Genomic DNA, 12,917 nt, shown 5'->3' on the forward strand with positions numbered 1-12,917 from the left:
GGAGGATAGGTGAGATGGAGATGGAACTGGTGATGGCTCAGGAGCAGAGAAGTCAGATGGAGAAAGAGTGCATGCAGTGGGTTGATGGCTGGAAGGATGGGATCAACAAAAGGTTAAGTAAATGGAGCTACGTGAGTAATGGAGGAGCTGGAAGGTAAAAGAGCCGAACAGAGGTCGGTTGAGTGGCTTTAGGTGTGGTTGACAAGAAGAGGAGGGTAATGGAATGGTGTGGAGCAGTGTAGATGAAACAAATTGTCTTTGAATGTCACCAAAAACGAGAACTCTTTAACCTACGTTAACTATGCTATTTTGAACCAATGAACAGCAGTGCAATTTGTGAAAGAAACTCGTGCATGGAAGTGGAATGAAGAAGTAATGATAAAGACCAAAGTGCATGGATGGAACTACGACTAAAGTAATTGTTGCAGCTTGCATGGACGTGAAAAGAACTGCATTTGGTTTTGGTGGTTGGTTCAGACTACACCCCAATCCCTAACAGAGATGGCAGTGAGGTCCTTTCAACCTTTTTCTGGAGCTCCAATGAATTATAACTATCCTATTCTAACCTAAGCAATTGGAAGCAAATTCACCATAAACTAATCTTATTCAATCTCATAAAAACTAAATCAGCAGACTGTAAATTTGAATTGCATGTCAAAGTAAAGAAACGAAGTGCTGGAATGAAAGGCAAATAACATTACAACACAGAGGAGGTCTATTGCTCTCAGGTTGGGCCCTAACCTGAGAGCTATAACTCCCTTAGAAACTCAGAATGAGATCAAAATCTGCCTGCCTTTATTCATAACCAAAAATCTGATGTCATGCCAAAACTGGCTTACAAAAAGAACCAACACCGAGCTGTAGCTCGTACTTCGAAATTACAATAGTAATGCAAAAGTTCAAAAAGCTTCTATCAAAGGCTACGGCCTCAGTATTTATGCAAAATGATAATCCAACAGGTTTCCTTGATTTGTGGAGCTCGGCTGTCCAACTGAAGGTTAAACTGCTGATCCTGTAGAACAGTTGTAACTGATGTTCCTGTAGAACGGTTGGCTGCCTCTAAGCTCGGTGGGGAGATTGGTTGGAGCTCGGAGCTATGGTGGGAATCACGAAGAAGGTCCCCAAGACTGTGGACATCCTCTCCTAAAAACCAGCAGTGCCACCTTACTGTCTCCTTGTCTCCTTTTTCATGGTCTTTGCTCCCTTTTAATGCCAAAAACCTGAAATCATCATGTATTAGTCACGTAGATAGAATGCCTACCCTTCTTCCTACAAACAACACGAATAAACCAAGAAATGAATGCGTAAGCAATAAAAGATGAATGGTTTGAGCAAAGCAAGTAGGCCAAATGAGCCCAAATTGTACCAAAAATTGGGGCTCATCACCTGTCCAAAAGACAATTATCCAACTCCATATATCGATCAAATCATTGATGATTGTGCCGGCAGTGAAATATTCTCCTTCATGGATGGTTTTTCTGGATACAATCAAATAAATATTCTACCTACTGATCAACCAAAAACGGCTTTCACTTGTCCATGGGAGACATTTGCTTATTGCAAATTACCTTTTGGGCTCAAGAACGCCGGGGCAACTTTTCAAAGAGCCATGTCTTACACGTTTCATGACATCAAGCACATTGTGCAACCCTATCTCGATGATTTACCTGCTCATTCATTACATCGAGCTGATCATCTCATCCATTACGAGCAATCTTTATGAGGTGTAGGCATTGTCGAATTAGGCTGAATCCACATAAGTTTGTTTTCTGTATAGAAACAGGTCGGTTACTGGGATTTGTTGTTTCGAAAGTCGGCATTCGTGTCGATCCCTTGAAGGTTGAAGCTATTGTCAAATTGCCTCCTCCTTCGAGTCTTCACCAACTCCAAAGTTTGCAAGGGAAAGAAAACCTTTTACGTCGATTCATTCCTAACTACACCAAGATCACAAAGGGTTTTACCCGGTTGTTGAAATAGAATACTCCATTCTTTTGGGATGAGATAGCTGACAAATCTTTTGATGCACTAAAACACGCATTGACCCATGCACCGTTATTGCATCCTCCCAACTACAACCAGGACTACTTCTTATATCTCGCCGCCTCGCAGTCCACCATTGGAATGGTGTTAGTTCAAGATGATGAATTCGGTAGTGAACATGTGATATATTACCTTAGTCAAACTTTAAATCCAACTGAGCTAAAATATTCACATGTGGAGAAATTGGCATTGGCAACTATTCAAGCTGTCCAACGTTTTCGTCATTACATTTTACTACGCAAAACTACAGTAATTTCCGATTGCAACCCTATGATCTATATTTTGACCAAACAATTGCTAGGGGGAAAGTACTCCAAATGGATTGTGATCCTGCAGGAGTTTGACTTAGAATTTGAAAAGTCAAAGTCAAAGAAATCTTTAGTTTTTGTGTAGTTAATGTGTGACTTCCCACGTGCTAACACGGAAATTGTGGCGGAGGAGCCCATTACGGATGAATCCTTGTTTCTAATCAGCACTTTAGATCCATGGTATGGGGATATCATAGTTTTTCTCCAAACCCAATCCTTTCGACCAGAAATTTCAAGATTAGAACGTCAAAAAATACGATTCTAGTCCCAACAATTCAAAATTATTGGAGATACACTTTATCATCGTGGGGCGGACTTTGTTTTCTGACGTTGTTTATCTCATGAAGAAGTTGAAAGGGTTTTAAATGACTGTCACTCTGGAGTGTGTGGCAGTCATATGTCTGGGTTTTCCATAGCCCAAAAGATATTGCACGCTAGCTATTTCTGGCCGCCTTTGTTTAAAGATTGTATTAACGCAGTCCGAAAATGCCATAACTGCCCAAAATTTTTGATAAAAAAAAATGCACTCCGCCTGCTCCTCTCCATCCTATAATTGTCGTCGGTCCTTTTGAAAAATGGGGTATCGATTTTATTACATGTAACCCACAATCGGCCGAGGGGCATGTTTATATGATCCTTGCGGTAGATTATTTTACCAAGTGGGTCGAGGCGATGCCTACATTTGAGGCAGACGGCAAAACTGCTATGATTTTCGTGTTTAATCATATAATTGCTAGGTTTGGTGTTCCACAAGCGATTATCACTAATCATGGGCATCATTTTCGAAATATTATGATGACTGAACTTACAGACCAGCTTGGCTTGCATCACGATAGTTCAACTCCATATTATCCACAGGCTAATGGTCTGGTTGAAGCCATCAACAAAATTCTAGCCATCATGATCCGACGAATCATTGGGATTCATAGCTCGAATTGGCATAACATGTTATTTTCAGCGCTTTGGGCATATCAAACCTCAGTAAAAAATCGACCGGTTTCACTCCTTTCCAACTAGTTTACGGTTTGGAAGCTGTGTTACCCATTGAATGCAAAATCCCATCATTGCAAATGGCCATAGAATTACTTCCTGCCACTTTCGAAAAGGAAAAACATTTGTTGTACTTGGCTCAGCTAGATGAGAATCGACGTGATGATGCATTAGCAATCGAAACTCATGCCAAACGTATTAAAGCTCAGTATGATCGAAATGTTACCCCTCGTAATTTTTCGGAAGGAGACCTAGTCTTATTGTATGATTAAGAAAATGATAAATTAGGTGCTGGAAAATTCGTACCCATGTGGCATGGTCCTTATGTTGTTAAGCGAAAGCTGGCAAAAGGGGCCTATGAATTGGTAGACTTTGATGGGGTCTCTTTAGGTAAACCCATAAATGGTCTTTACCTGAAGAGATATTATGCTTAAATCTGGGTGTGGAGATTTTTAGTTAGGTTAGTTTTATTTCTAGTTGGTGTGTTTTAGATTAAAAAGTGTGCTTAGCTTAGAGAGTGTTTTTTGTCATTATTCCTGCTTATCTTAATTTTACTCTTGATATTGCAGATTGATGAGCCCCAATTTTTGGTATAATTTGGGCTCATTTGGCCTACTTGCTTTGCTCAAACCATTCACTTTTTACTGCTTATGCATGCATTTCTTAGTTTATTCGTGTTGTTTGTAGGAAGAAGGGTAGACATTTTATCTACGTGACTAATGCATGATGCTTTCAGGTTTTTTTCATTAAAAGGGAGAAAAAGACAACGAAAAAGGAGACAAGGAGACAACGAGTTGGCACTGCTGGTTTTTAGGAGAGGATGTCCACAATCTTGGGGACCTTCATCGTGATTCCCACCAAGAACTCCGAGCTCCAATCCATCTCCCCACCGAGCTTAGAAGCAGCCAGCTGTTCTACAGGAACAGCAGTTATAACTGTTCTACAGGAACAGTAGTTATGACTGTCCTACAGGATTAGCAGTTAAACTTTAGTTGGACAGCCGAGCTCCTAAAATCAAGGACATTTGTTGGATGATCATTTTTGCATAAATACTGAGGCTGTAGCCTTGCAGAGAAGCTTTTTGAACCTTGGAATTACTCTTGTAATTGGAAAGTACGAGATAGAGCTCAGTCTTTGTTCCTTTTTGTAAGCCAATTTGGCATGACATCAGATTATGAATAAAGAAGGCAGATTTTGATCTAGTTCTGAGTTTTCTCAAGGAGCTATAGCTCTCAGGTTAGGGCCCAACCTGAGAGCAATAGATCTCCTCGGTGTTGTAATGTGTTTGCATTTCGTTCCAACACTTTGAGTTTGTTTATTTTCACTTGCAATTCGAATTCACAGTTTGGTAATTTAGTCGTTTTCATGAGCATAGATAGGACTAGTTTATGGTGATTTGCTTTCAGTTGCTTAAGTTTGATAGGAGGATAGATATAATCTCTTGGAGCTCCAAGAAAAAAGGTTGAGGAAGTCTCCACTGCCATCTCTGTTTGGAGATTGGAGTGTAGCCTATACCAACCACAAAAATACGCAGTTCTTCACTTTATACATGCTGCAACATAGTCTCGTTTATGATAGATCATTCCATGCACTTCACTCTTGCACCATACACCTTCATCATTGCTTCATGCACATTCCTCTACACGCTTTATATTGTTGTTCATTGAGTTCATAGCACAGGTAGCATAGGTTAATGAATTTTCATCTTGGTGACAGTCATAAGCCATTTGTTTTATTTACACTGCTCTTCATCGTTCTATTACCTTCTTCTTCGTCTTGATCACGCATACAACCACATCCTTGACCTCTTCTCCGCTCTGTTATCTCCCAAACTCCTCCACTCCTCACGTAACTTCATTCTTTAGACATTTCATTGTTATAACCTTCCATCCATCAACCCACTTCATACACTCGTTCTCCATCCTACTTCTCCACTCCTGAGCCATCACCAGCTTTATTCCTACCTTGCACATCTCCCCCTACCATTCCATCACTCCACCATCACTTCAAACACCCACGGTAGGTCATCCTGTAGCAATTTGTAGACTTCCTGTAGAAACCCATGCGTTTCCTGTAGAATCCCCTGCAGACATCCTGTAGGAGGCCACTCACTCGGTTGCTGAGCCTCTGAACGTGAGGAACCTCTGTGGACTGATGCTAAGGATCTCTGGGGACCTCTCCTAGCCTCCCCAACCTTTCCCAAGCTTTCCTTCCTTCCGTATCACATCTGCACAACCAAACCCTAATAAGCACAAAATCACAATCACTCCATCCACTTAAAGAAAAAAATATAAAAACATGTCTTTTAAGATGCAAGTAGATTAGATTCATGCATTTTCACTTATTAGAAGTAATGGCATCATTGGTAGAAGTTTCCTTCACATTCTTTGCATCATAGAGGTTAGACTACTTAAATTAGGGTTTCCTAGGGTTTTCATGTTTTGATTTGCTTTCAGTTCATTTTTGCCAAGTAGATTAGTCTTCTTTGAGCTAGCTTTCGTCCATCATTTAACAAGCTTCTTCTGAGAGCCTATAGAAGTTGGCTTGAGCCCTAGCGGACTTGTGCCAGCTGACCAAGTGACATCTGCGACAAGAGCTAGTACTTGTGCATACAGCACCGTCGCTTCCAAGTTTGTACGAACTACCGGGTTGATAAAATTAAGAGACAGGAAGCCCCAGGAGTTGTAGCATTATTGCTACAATACTGGAGCTCACCATATTTTTGGCGCCGTTGCCGGGGAAGCGTCAGAGTATTAGCAATTGTTGCTTTTCTTCTACTTTCTTACTCTTACCTTCTGCTAAGTAGTTTACTTCATTTCCATTCTGCAAAAGTAGCATAGCATTTCCTGCTTTCATAGATTAGCATTTCCTGCTTTCATAGATTAGCATTTCCTTTCTGCAAGCGTAGACTAGCATTTCCATTCCTGCAATTTCATTTGAGCAAAGTAGATTAGTCCTTTCCTGCTTTCATTTAATTTTGCATCTTTCATAGATAGTTGTAGATCAATCTGTCTCAGTTTTGCAGGTACCAAAAGAAAAGCAAAGCAAAAGCAATCAAAGAGAAAAAAGAAAGTCTTTTCCATTTCATGCCTTGTAGGAACCGAGATAGATCAGGCAAATTCCTACCAAACACCCCCACCACATCACTGAGTCACCCTTCTCTCCTCTTTGGTGACAGTGACCTAGAAGAACCTATAGGTGAACATCCTGAGATATCCAAAGATCCTATAGTCGAAGAAGAGTTAGAGACTACTCCATTTGAAGCTATGGCTGAAAATAGAAGAGAAGATGAGAGAATAGAAGGTGCCTTCCCCATCCGAGAGACCAATGGAGAGATGAAAATGAAAAACATTAGCCCCTCCGCCTTACCTCACTTCCATGGGTTGACCACTGAAGATCTAGATACCTTCCTGTTTGAGTTTGTTGTCCTTTGTAGAACCTATGACTATACTGAAGATGAGCAAAAGTTGAAACTTTTCCCTTCCACTCTCAAGGATGCAGCACTACGCTGGTTCATGGGTTTACCTGGGAATAGTATCACTACTTGGGCTTAGATGCAGCAAGCTTTCAACACCAAGTACCGGGATTACTGTAGGTCCAAGGAAACAAAGGGGGAAATCTTTCGGATGTCCATGGGAAATGATGAGTCCTTAGAGGATTATGAGGAGAGGTTCCAACTAAGCTATAAGCGGGCCAGGTGCACACTTGACCCTGAATCCTTCAAGTTGGTACTACTCCGAGGAGTCACTGAAGACCTCTTAGATACCCTTCACATGTTAGCTGGGGGGGACATTTACCAACTGCCTTATGAGGACATCAAGACTGTGTTTAGAAACCACTCCAGGGCAGCTCGGAAACGAGGTAGAGGAAACCACCTCTCAACTAGTGTCCCTTTCTCCAAACATGAGCTTGCAAACCAATTAGAAGATCTTAAGAGTGAGGTGAGACAAACCATTGCCATGCAGCTTGATACATTCAGGATTCAGCAAAATAAAGAAGAGGCTGAGAGAGCCTTGGCTGTCTTTTGTCCTAGGTGCACAAGGAGGCACCCTAAGAACGAATGTCCATTGCATTCGGTTGAAGTGTGTTTCGTTTGTGAGGAGGACCATCCCACAAATCAGTGTCCAACCTTACCCGGGTTTAAAGCCATGTACCAAGGGACCGAAGCGCCCACAGAGCCTCTCTATTACCTCAACCAAAGGAGGCCACAAGGATCTAGACCTTATCAGCAGGGGATGCAAGGGGCATCTCAAGCTTATTACAACCCCAACCAGTCAACTCCTATGCCTTCCTGGGGTCCCCCTGCTCATCCTTCATGGTCCATGCCTCCTCCATGGTCTTATCCACCTCAGTACCCCACTCAACCTACTTCTCATCCATATCACTCACATACCCAGCCACAGCCTCAATGGAATGCACCTCAGTCGGGGTGGAGGCCCCAATACAACACTCCTCCTGCCATTTTTCCTCCACCACAAGTTCAACCTCAACCATTACCTCCTGCTCCTCCAAGGCAACCTCAAATGCCTGCTCAACCGAACCTGAACCCCAACAATAGACAGGCCCAACAGGTATACACTGGGGAAACCTCATGCCCTACCTATGCTGTGGAGATCCAGGAGATCAACCTTCGATCTGGAAAGACTCTACCAAATTGCCAACCTCCTCCCCCAGAGGATGAGGAAGATAAACAGGAAAGTGAACCAAAGGCTATTCCACCCTTTCCTGAGAGACTAACAACCACCACACAACCTAACCCAGAAGAAGATGAGCTTTTGGGTGAGCTCAAGAAGTTGTGTGTAAAAATCCCACTTCTCCAAGCCATCAAGGATGTGCCAATATATAACAAGCTGGTTAAGGAGAAGTGTTTCAAACACCCAGGCAGACGGAAGAAAGATGCCTCAACTATCAATGTCATAGGACAACTGTCTGACCTTATGCTAGGACAAGTCATCTGCCCAAAGTACCTAGATCCTGGAAGTCCTGTAGTAGATGTTCACATCAATGGCACCATTATCCCCCACACCTTGATTGATCTGGGGGCGGCCATCAATGTGATGACCAGGGATACCATGCTTAAACTCAATCTTCAGGGTTCCTTGAGGAAGACCTCGACAATACTGCAATTAGCAGATCGCTCCACCGTGACTCCCGAAGGGATTGTGGAGGATGTCATGGTCTCCATTGATTCTTGGGAATACCCTGCAGACTTCCTGGTTCTGCAACCAAAGGCCAAGCTTACTGGATATCCTCTCATTTTGGGAAGGCCTTGGTTAGCTACTGCAGATGCTTACATAAGTTGTCGGGCAGGAAACATGACCATCAAAAATGGTCCCATGTCCAAGTAGCTAGTCCTATACCCTCCTGCCCAACCTTCTTTAGAGCATGATTTACCACTCTGGTTGGAAGAAGGAGAAGAAGACGAGGTGTACTCAGCACCTCTGTGCACCTTAGATACCACTAGAAAAGACCCCCCAACCGAGGATGACTTGATCGAGACCTTGATCCAGAATCCACCTTCCAGTGCACTACCCTTAGAGGAATTGGTGGAGGATGCCCAAGCTAGCACCTTAGTGGATCTCTGTACAACCAACCCTGTTACTCCCAGAGTCAAGAATGTGGAGTTCGGCCCTGAGAAAGCATTGAAGATCAGCTCCTCCCTATCTCCTTCCCAGGAAAAGGAGCTGTGTAGTCTGTTGGCCAACCACCTAGATGCTTTTGCTTGGAGCTATAAGGAAATGAAAGGAGTCCATCCTTCGGTCTGTACCCATCATATATACATCAAAGAGGATTGTAAACCGGTTAGGCAACCTCAGAGGAGAATGAATCCAACCCTTAAAGACATTGTCAAGGAAGAATTGCAGAAACTGTTGGATGCCAGATTCATCTACCCCATCTCAGATAGTGAATGGGTGTCCCCTCTAGTGTTGGTTCCCAAGAAAAATGGGAAATGGAGAATTTGTGTGGACTACCGAGAACTGAACAAAGCTACCAAGAAGGACCATTTCCCTCTACCTTTCATAGATCAAGTGTTGGATGGACTGGCAGGAAAGAAGTTCTTCTCTTTCCTGGATGGGTTTAGCGGGTACAATAAAATCCAAATCATCCCGGAAGACCAAGATAAGACCACCTTCACTTGTCCTTGGGGTACCTTTGCTTATCGAGTCCTTCCCTTTGGGCTATGCAATGCTCCTGCTACCTTTCAGAGAGCTGTCTTGAGCATCTTTTCGGAGCTGGTCCATGATGCAGTGGAAATATACATGGATGACTTTACTCCTTATGGGGCCAACTTCCAGGAAGCATTGTCCAACCTGGGGAAAGTCCTAAACAAATGCACCGAGATGAACTTGTCCCTTAGTCCTGAAAAATGTGAATTCCTAATGACTGAGGGGACCGTGCTAGGCCATACCATTTATTCCCAAGGATTGCAGGTGGATCCTAACAAAATTGCTCTCATCAAGAGGGTTCCACCTCCTCAAAAGGTAAGGGATGTCCGGAGTTTCTTGGGATTAGCAGGATACTACTAGAGATTCATTAAAGATTTCAGCAAGCTAGCCTCGCCATTGTTTGGTCAGTTGGCAAAAGATGTGGAGTTTAAATGGACTGACGATTGTCAGAGGGCTTTAATGAATTGAAGGACAAGTTGGTGTCAGCCCCAATCCTGAGAGGTCCAAACTGGGCCCTACCTTTCCACATCCACACTGATGCCTCGAACAAAGCCATAGGTGCAGCTTTAGGACAAGTTGAGAAGAAACTTCCATATGCCATTTACTTTGTTAGCAAAAACTTGTCCAAAGCTGAGCTGAATTACACTGTAACCGAGAAAGAATTCTTGGCTGTGGTCCATGCATTGAACAAGTTCCGACATTATATTACTGGTTACCAGACCTTTGTACATACTGACCATGCTGCTATTAGATATTTGATGAATAAACCAGATGTGAATGCTCGTATTATTAGATGGTTACTTTTATTGCAGCAGTTTGATCTAACCATTGTTGATAAACCAGGTAGAGAAAATGTTGTTGCTGACTTTTTATCTAGATTGGATTTGTCTGCAGATGAGGATGGAACAGTGGACGATCAGATGCCTGATGAACATCTGTTTGCTATTTCAGTACTCTCTCCATGGTTTGCTGATATAGCAAACTATCTTGTTTCAGCACAGTTCCCTCCACACCTATCTTCCAGAGAGAAGAGCAGAATAATCAAAAAAAGTGCCTCATTCACTTGGATCGGGGGCAATCTGTTCAAGCTTGGCCCCGATCAGATCTTAAGGCGTTGTGTAAGGGAGGAGGAAGTCTTTGATATCCTCCTCACTTGTCATGATGGGCCTTGTGGAGGGCATTTTGCAGCAAAGAGAACTGCCTTCAAGATCCTGCAGGCAGGCTACTATTGGCCCACACTTCATCAAGATGTCAGAAGATATGTCAGTCAGTGTGACCAATGCACAAGAATGGGGAAACCGACCCAAAGGGATGAGATGCCTCTCCAACCTCAAGTGACTCTTGAGCCATTTGAGAAGTGGGGCATGGACTTTGTGGGCCCAATCAACCCCTCTTCGAGGCAAAGGACTTACATCATTGTGTGTACTGACTATTTGACAAAGTGGGCAGAGGCCAAAGCAATCAAAGCAGCAACAGAAGAAAAGGTGGCCGAGTTCCTAAGAGAGAACATCTTCTATAAGTTTGGCTATCCAAGAGAGCTGGTCACCGATCAAGGGAGCCAGTTCACCTCCAACCTGGTTGAAGATCTCCTAGCTCATCACAAGATCAAGCACAGGACTTCCACCCCTTATCACCCTCAAGCAAATGGGCAGGTGGAAGTCACCAATAGAGCATTAGAAGGGATCTTGACTAAAGTGGTGAGCAGCAGCAGAAAGGACTGGGCAGATCGCCTGGTAGAAGCCACATGGGCCTACAACACCACTTGGAAGACCACCACCAGTTTCACACCATATGAGCTGGTCTATGGGAAGAAAGCTTTGCTGTCCATTGAGTTTGAATACAACACCTTGAGGATGGCAGCTCAGCTGGACCTAGATCTCAGCCATGCTCAACAAGAAAGGCTGTTGCAGCTGAATGGCCTGGACGAGCACCCCATGCAGGCCCTCCTTCACTCAGAAGTGGTTCAACTTCAGAGGAAGGTGTGGCATGACCAACATCTCCATGACAAGCAATTTCAGCCAGGAGATTGGGCTTTGTTGTATGATTCCAGATACAAAGAATTCAATGGGAAGTTGAGAACCAGATGGCTAGGACCATATACAGTGGAGAAATGCCATGACAATGGATCTGTCCTCATTCGAACCATTGATGAGGAAGCCATTCCCATGCTTGTCAATGGGCATCGATTGAAGATATACAGGAGACCTCTCTCAAGACAAGAGTTTATCAAAACTATGGAGAAATCTGTATTGGTCATAGAGAAGGGTTCTGCCTCTGCCTCTGGCACACCCTGAAAAAATATCTGAAAAAAAAAAAAAAAAAAAAAAAAGAAAAAAAAAAAGAAAAAAAAAAAAAAGAAATAAAGATCCTTGGGTGAAAACCTCTCTGAGGCGCCCAAGGCAGGTAGTAGGGGTGAAAACCTCATTGAGGCGCTCCTATTGCTTTTCAAAAAAAAAAGAAAAAAAAAAAAAGAGAAAAGGTTGAAAAAGATCCTTGAGTGAAAACCTCTCTGAGGCGCTCAGGGCAGATGGCACAGATGAAAACCTCCTTGAGGCGCCCCTGTTATCTTTCAAAAAAAAAAAAAAAAAAAAAAGAGAGAAAAAAAAAAGAAAACACAATAAGCAAAATATGGTAAAAATTGCAGGTTGCAGATGCTCTATGGAGAAGAGGAAACCCTTCAACTCACAGCCAAGGGTCCTTATCATGCTGTCAAGGAACCTCATCAGTACCTCCTCCAAGAGCACCCATGTTTTTCAAGGTATGTGCAATTTTATTATGGTTTGAATCTTCTACAGGAAGCTGCTGTCTTTCTACAGGAAGGCGCAGTCTTTCTACAGGAGGGCGCAGTCTTTCTACAGGAAGGCGCGGATTTTCTACAGGAAAGTGCAGACTTTCTACAGGAAGGCTGAACTTTCTACAGGAAGCTCTGTGTCTACAGGAAACTTCCTGTAGGAGTTTTGGACGGCCAAAATTCATCTTAAAAATAGATTTCGCGACCATGGATTGGTTTGGATGCATGCAAGCCTCTGTTGGCATCCTTGCACGTTGCTGTCACCATGCTCCACCACCCGTGTCGACATGCGGCCAAGTCCCTGCACAAACAAAGAAAATCGATGAGTTCTCGCGGGAAAGCCATTTCCAAAGATTAAAAAATGATGGAATCTCATACCACATGCATCAAGAGCTCAGGGATTGTGATCGAGAAGCCAGAACCGCCATTGTGCAGCATGCACCCAAGGAGAAAGGACTGTTACGAGACCCCTCGCGGGGATCCTGTAACAGTTCAACCTGCTCGAGTGGATACCATTCATAGCACCGCCATCCGAAATGAAACGCGGGCGCATGCAAGAAAAAGCATCCACTCCAGCGTTGGCAGCCTGTAACCACGAGCTTCCGGGTCGGTGTAAGTCGC

The sequence above is a fragment of the Pinus tabuliformis genome, chromosome 5_2 (assembly GCF_031772625.1).
Source record: "Pinus tabuliformis cultivar Carrire ecotype Pingquan chromosome 5_2, CPIR1, whole genome shotgun sequence".
Classification (NCBI taxonomy): Eukaryota; Viridiplantae; Streptophyta; class Pinopsida; order Pinales; family Pinaceae; genus Pinus; species Pinus tabuliformis.